The sequence below is a fragment of the Lathyrus oleraceus genome, chromosome 1, assembly GCF_024323335.1.
Source record: "Lathyrus oleraceus cultivar Zhongwan6 chromosome 1, CAAS_Psat_ZW6_1.0, whole genome shotgun sequence".
NCBI lineage: Eukaryota > Viridiplantae > Streptophyta > Magnoliopsida > Fabales > Fabaceae > Lathyrus > Lathyrus oleraceus.
The window spans coordinates 316,415,916-316,423,451 of record NC_066579.1 but is presented as its reverse complement, the minus strand read 5'-3'; positions in this window follow the sequence as shown (position 1 = coordinate 316,423,451).

Genomic DNA, 7,536 nt, shown 5'->3' with positions numbered 1-7,536 from the left:
TGAGAAGTGGTATTTTGTTTTTCGAGCACGTAGGTCCTAATGTGAAGAAGAACCCATTGCCTGAGCATGGGAAGGCTGTTGTTAACATGGTCCAGGGTTGCCCTGGAAAGTATAAAGTTCTGTATATTAATGACATAAGGAAATCTTTGGTCGAGATGCACAAGCTATTGTGTGAACACAGCCACTATGAGCATGACCATGATAGGTGCCAGGTGTGCACTATCAATGAGAGAGGATGCTGACAAGTTAGAAAGGACATCCAAGAGATGCTGGATCAGGGAATGATTGAGATACTTCATAATCGTAATGAGGACGAAGTCGATGTTATTTCCTCTGTATTTAGAATTCCAGAGCCTGTTGTCGTCAAATATGATGGCAGCAAGAAGAAGGTATCACCAGCTCTTGTGATTAAGCCAGCGGGCCCTGTCCCGTATATATCAGACAAAGTTGTTCCCTATCGATACAATGTTGTGATGCTAGAAGATGGAAAGGAGGTGTCGTTGCCCTCAACTTATGTAGTGAGCATTTCTGATGTCAGTGGTGTGACCCGTAGCGGTCGTGTTTTCTCGGCGCGGTCGAAACCCCATGAAGATGTCGTGAGAAGAACTGCTATTAATCCTGTCGGTCCCGTAGGGACTTCTTCTTCGAACAATCATGTTCCTGTTGTTGACCCTGTTGCTTGTAAGAACAATAACACTCATATCCTAGCTGGTCAGTCTGGCATGTTAAAAGAGGATGGTGATGAGATGTTGAGGCTCATCAAGAGGAATGAATACAATGTTGTTAATCAGCTACTACAAACTCCATCAAAGATATATGTGTTATCTTTGTTGATGAATTCTGAGCCACACCGCGAGGCTTGGAAGAGGGTGTTGAACGTGGCATACGTGGACCATGATGTCACCATTGAGCAGTTTGATAGCATTGTTGCAAATATAACCGCTTGCAACAACTTGAGCTTCTGTGATGCTAATCTTCCCGAGGAGGGAAAAGACCACAATTTGGCCTTACACATTTCAATGAACTGTAAGGATGATGCCTTATCCAATATGTTGGTGGACACAGGATCATCGCTTAATGTGTTGCCAAAATCCATTCTGACCAAACTTTCTTACCATAGGCCTCCCATGAGGCAGAGTGGAGTGGTTGTTAATGCGTTTGATGGATCGCGTAAAACTATGATCGGTGAATTATAACTCCCGATCAAGATTGGACCTAGTGATTTCTAGATCACTTTCCAGGTCATGGATATTCATCCGTCTTAAAGTTGTTTGCTTGGCAGACCATGGATTCACGAGGCAGGCGCCGTGACATCCACCCTACACCAAAAGTTGAAGTTTGTGAAAAACAAGAAGTTGGTGGTGATAGGGGGAGAGAAGGCTCTCTTGGTCAGTCATTTATCTTCCTTCTCCTATATTGATGTTGAGGATGAGGTTGGGACTCTGTTCCAAGCTTTTTCTATTACCGAGCCTTCAAGGAAAGGACTTTCTTCATTTGTCTCCTACAACGATGCAAAGTTGGCCATTGAGCATGGTGCAACTACTGGTTTAGGGAAAATGATCAAATTGGAAGATAATAAATCCTGAGCTAGCATAGGATATTCTTCTGGTGTTTCCAATGAGCGTGGGTTGTTTCAGAGTGGTGGTTTCATCCATACAGTGGAAGATCAGGAAGTTGCTGCCATTGTTGAATATGATGAAGAGGAAGATCTTGGCAACTTTGTCATACCTGGCGGGATCTGCAATAATTGGGTCGTTGTTGATGTTCCAATAGTTATCCATAAGTCAACATAATATGTTCATTTTTTTTTTGAAAACCCTTCTCCCATGCCAAAAGGAGAAGTGAAGACATTGTTGGCACAATTTGATTAATACAATGATATTCATTCAATAATCACATGTTAAATGTTTGTTTTTCCAAATGATTTTTCCTTTTTTCTTTTTCCATGAAATTGGTGATCACCATAAAACCCTAAAAAAGAGAATAAAATCAATCTTTTCATCTGCATAATGATTTGCCTTGTTTGAATTCTGAAATCTCTTTTATACCCAAAATCATTATACAGGTTAATCAAACACATTGAACATAATGATCCAACACCATCTCCCAACTTTGAGTTCCCTGTATTTGAGGCAGAAGAATATGATTTTGAAGAGATTCCTGATGAGATTACCCGTCTGCTTGAGCACGAGGTGAAGATCATTTAGCCGCATCTTGAGAATCTGGAAACAATCAACTTAGGGTCTGAAGACTGTATTCGTGAAGTGAAGATTGGGGCACTCCTTGAAGAGTCTGTGAAGAAGGGGTTGATTGAGTTGCTACGAGAATATGTCGACGTCTTTGCCTGGTCGTATGAAGACATGCCTGGTCTAGATACTGATATCGTGCAACATTTCTTGTCGTTGGAGCCTGAGTGTGTGCCTGTGAAGCAAAAGCTCAGAAGAACTCATCCTGATATGGCAGTGAAGATTAAAGAAGAAGTTCATAAGCAAATTGATGCGGGGTTTCTTGTGACTTCTACATATCCTCAATGGATGGCCAATATTGTACCTGTGCCTAAGAAAGATGGAAAAGTTAGAATGTGTGTGGACTACCGTGACTTGAATAAAGCTAGTCCAAAAGATGATTTTCCTCTACCACACATTGATATGTTGGTAGACAATATAGCTAAATTCAATGTCTTCTCATTTATGGATGGATTTTCCGGTTATAACTAGATTAAAATGGCACCCGAGGATATGGAGAAGACAACATTCATCACACCTTAGGGAACATTATGTTATCGAGTGATGCCTTCGGTTTGAAGAACGCCGGAGCCACGTATCAACGCAATATGACTACCTTGTTTCATGATATGATGCACAAGGAGATTGAGGTGTATGTTGATGATATGATTGCAAAGTCAAAAACGGAAGTTGAACATGTAGAGCACTTGTTGAAGCTTTTCCAGCGTTTGAGGAAGTATAAGCTCCGCTTGAATCCGAACAAGTGTACATTTGAAGTCCATTCCGGCAAGTTATTGGGCTTTATTGTCAGTGAAAGAGGTATTGAGGTTGATCCTGCCAAGGTCAAAGCAATACAGGAGATGCCTGCGCCCAAAACCGAGAAGCAAGTCTGAGGTTTTCTTGGCCGCTTGAATTACATTTCCAGATTTATATCCCACATGACTGCCACATATGCGCCTATATTCAAGCTCCCCCGAAAAGATCAGCGTCATGATTGGACCGACGACTGCCAAAAAGCTTTTGACAGTATCAAAGAGTATTTGTCTGAACCTCTGATTCTGTGTCCGCCTGTTGAAGGGAGACCGTTGATTGTGTATTTGATTGTGCTTGATGATTACATGGGTTGTGTATTGGGTCAGCAAGATGAATCAGGGAAGAAAGAGTATGTGATATACTACTTAAGTAAGAAGTTCACTGATTGTGAGTCTCAGTACTTAATGCTTGAGAAGACATGTTGTGCCTTGGCTTGGGCCGCTAAGCGCTTACGCCAGTATATGTTGAATCATACGACTTGGTTAATATCCAAAATGGATCCAATCAAGTATATCTTTGAGAAGCCTGCTTTACCTGGGAGGATTACTCGTTGGTAGATGATGTTATCTGAGTATGATATTGAGTATCGAGCTCAGAAAGCTATTAAAGGTAGTATCTTGGCTGACCACTTGGCGCATCAACCAATTGAAGATTATCAGTCTGTTCAGTATGACTTCCCTGATGAGGAGATTTTGTATTTGAAGATGAAAGATTGTGATGAGCCTACGCTCGATGAAGAGCCAGAGCCTGGTTCCCGATGGAGTATGGTATTCGATGGTGCTGTTAATCAGTATGGAAATGGTATTTGGGCAGTGATTATTACTCCTCAAGGCACACATTTTCCTTTTACAGCAAGGCTAACTTTCAAATGCACTAATAATATGGCGGAGTATGAGGCTTGTATTATGGGTTTGGAAGAGTGTATTGATCTTAGGATCAAACATCTTGATGTTTATGGTGATTCGGCCCTTGTTGTTAATCAGATTAGGGGTGAATAAGAGACGAATCAGCCTGGCCTCATCCCATACAGAGATTATGCGAGGAGGATTTCAACTTTCTTTACTGAGGTTGACTTCCATCATATTCCTCGAGATGAGAATCGGATGGCAGATGCTCTTGCTACGCTTGCTTCAATGATTATGGTGAAGTATTAGAATGAAGTTCCCAATATTACTGTGATGCGCTTGGATAGACCAGCTCATGTGTTTGCAGTTGAGGAAGTAAAAGATGATAAGCCATGGTATTATGATATCAAGTGCTTTCTCCAAAGTCAGACTTACCGGCCTGGGGCATCTGTTGAACACAAGAAGACTTTGAGGAGACTATTTGGTAGTTTCTACCTTAATGGTGATGTGCTTTACAAGAGGAATTTTGACATGGTTCTGCTCAGATGTGTGGATAGACACGAAGCAGACCTGTTGATGACCGAAGTCCATGAGGGTTTATTTGGTACTCATTCCAATGGACATACCATGGAAAAGAAGATGTTGAGAGCAGGCTACTATTGGCTGACAATGGAGTCTGACTGCTGCAAATATGTGAAGAAATGCCACAAGTGTCAAGTTTATGCGGATAAGATTCATATTCCCCCGACACTTCTTAATGTTATTTCCTTACCATGGCCTTTCTCCATGTGGGGAATTGACATGATTGGCATGATAGAGCCAAAGGCATCAAACGATCACCGTTTTATTCTCGTAGCTATGGATTACTTCACCATGTGGGTTGAAGCGGCATCATATGCGAATGTAACCAGACATGTGGTTGTGAAGTTCATCAAGAATCAACTCATATGCCGATATGGTGTGCTAGACAAGATCATTACTGATAATGGATCTAACTTGAACAACAAGATGATGAAAGAGTTGTGTAGCAAGTTCAAGATTGCACATCATAATTCTTCTCCCTATAGACCAAAGATGAATGGGGTTGTTGAAGCTGCTAACAAGAACATCAAGAAAATTATTCAGAAGATGGTTGTTACGTACAAAGATTGGCATGAGATGCTGCCATTTGCTTTGCATGGCTATCGTACGTCTGTTCGCACTTCAATAGTGGTAACCCCTTTCTCTCTTGTATATGGCATGGAGGTTGTGCTCCCTGTGGAGGTTGAGATCCCATCAATGAGAGTCTTTATGGATGCCAAGTTGACTGAGGCTGAATGGGTTCAAAGTCGTTATGACCAATTGAACTTGATTGAAGAGAAGAGATTAACTGCCATGTGCCATGGTCAGTTATATCAGCAAAGGATGAAGAAAGCCTTTGATAAAAAGGTCAAGCCTCGTGTGTTCAGAGAAGGTGACCTCGTGCTCAAGAAAGTCTTGTCTTTCGCGCCCGATTCCAGGGGCAAGTGGACTCCAAACTATGAAGGTCCATACGTTGTTGAGAGATCCTTTTCAGGCGGTGCTTTGTTGCTTACAACTAAGGATGGGGAGGATTTCACTCGTCCTGTGAATTCAGATACAGTCAAGAAATACTTTGCCTAAAAATAAAAATAGAATAGCTCGCTAAGTTGAAAACCCGAAAGGGCGACTTAGGCAAAAATGAGCGTCTCGGTGGATTGAAAATCCGAAAGGGCGATCCAGGCAAAAGTTAGAGACGTGAAAAAATATATATATACATCCCGCTAGATTGAGTACCTCACCCTGGGGCAATCTAGGCAAAAATTAGGGATTTGGCAAGTAACTGCATCCTAACAAGACTTTGTTCTATAACTGTCATCTGTCAAAGAGTCTCGCTCAGTCATCGTCAACTGAAGCTTCAAATACATTGGACTCAGAGTTGGTGGAGAAATGGTCATTATGTTCAATATAGCCTTTTTCCAATATATATCACCAATTTCAAATTTGTAAAGATCCATGGAGTCTCTCCATTTGCGGACTACCATTCTATTAAATAAACTTGAGCCTTTATCCAATTCTTGCACTCTTATTTGTTTCTGTTTAACAAATGTTTGCATGTTTTAATTGATAAATATCACTGTTTTAAAGAAATAAAGTTTTTATAAAACTGTTTTTAAACAAAGTGAACATTCACAAAGACTAAAAAGGATAAATGGAATGTCTTCAGTGCTCTCCCAAGGATAGTATGATTTCCAAAAGGTAAGACATTTGTTCATTTTCTAGCATTCTTATATCCTCTTCATCAGCTTTCAAGTGCTCTCCCCAGCGAGCGCAGAGAAGAGTGATGCATTATCAATTTCTTAGAGAGTCTGGAGTTTTGGCCTCGATCTTTTAGAGATGTGTATACCTCTATATCAGGCACTCGCATTTGTGTTTTATCAATTATATGGTTGTCATCCCTTGTGTGGACTGACCTAAAAGCCCTTATAGATTGATAAAAGTTGATATGCTATCTATTCACGAGGAAGTTTGTCTTTCCCTGGTATGATTAGAAGTCTCCAGCGGAGTAAGCATGTGTTCCCTGCATAGCTGCCTTTCCAAATAAGTTGTTTCCTCAGCATGAAGTCGTCTAGAGCAGTCGGTGAAGGGCTTGTTTCCCTTTTATCCCCATCATGGCACGAGTTGATGAAGGATTCGTTTCCGTTTCCCTCAGCCATAACATTTCCTCCGGAATATTGGTAGTTTATCCCCAGTAGGGTTGCTTGCAGTCCATCCCCAGTAGGGTTGCCTGATTTAAGCTTGATAATTTGTATCCCCTCCGCGGTTGAAGATCTCTTCCAGTATTGGATGGTGATGAGGAAGATGTGTTATATCCTTCCCTGACGGAGCAATTTGTTCCCTCTCCCTTTAGCAGAGATGTCTCTCTAGTGGTTAGAAAGGAATGTTTGATTGATATGTACCTGGTTGGTGGTTGTTCCTCACAGAGTTTCACATCATCCCTTGATAAGTTCCCCAGTAGAGTTTCTTCTACGGTGGATCTTATCGATCATCAGCCGCCTGTTCCCGAGAATTGTTGGAAAATCCCCGACAGTTGGAAGTTGTAACTTTGCCTATCCCCAACGGTGATTGGTGTCTCCTGGCCTTTCTCTTTTGAGATGTCATATCGGATGTCCGTTCGTGGCTCTCGAACCTGTTTGTGTTAGATATGTCTGTCTGTCAGCATTAATCATACATAAACCACACATATACATGCATAATTATAGCATTCAGATATTCATGTTGCATACTTTGCTATATCTTTGCTTGTTATCTCCTGTTATTGGTGAAATATTCTTCCCCAAGCAGATGTTTGTGTCTGATCTCTCCATTTAGAGTCAGCCCCGTAGACAGAAAGTGTCTATCTTTCCTTCTTTCTTCCCTACTGAGTTATGTCCTCGTGGATGATTATTTTTTCAGTTTCCTCCCCAATCGTGTATTGGGATGGAACTACTCCCATGAGTTATATCCTCATCGGGTTGAGTCTTGTTTGATTGTGTCTCTCTAGTTTGTTTCTAGATTGACTCTTTTCCTGTTATTCCCCTGCAGTTCCCTGTGGTTTAGTTGTTCAATTGCTCAGTAATCTGCAATTGTCCATCTTTTCCCCAGCGGATGTTGTG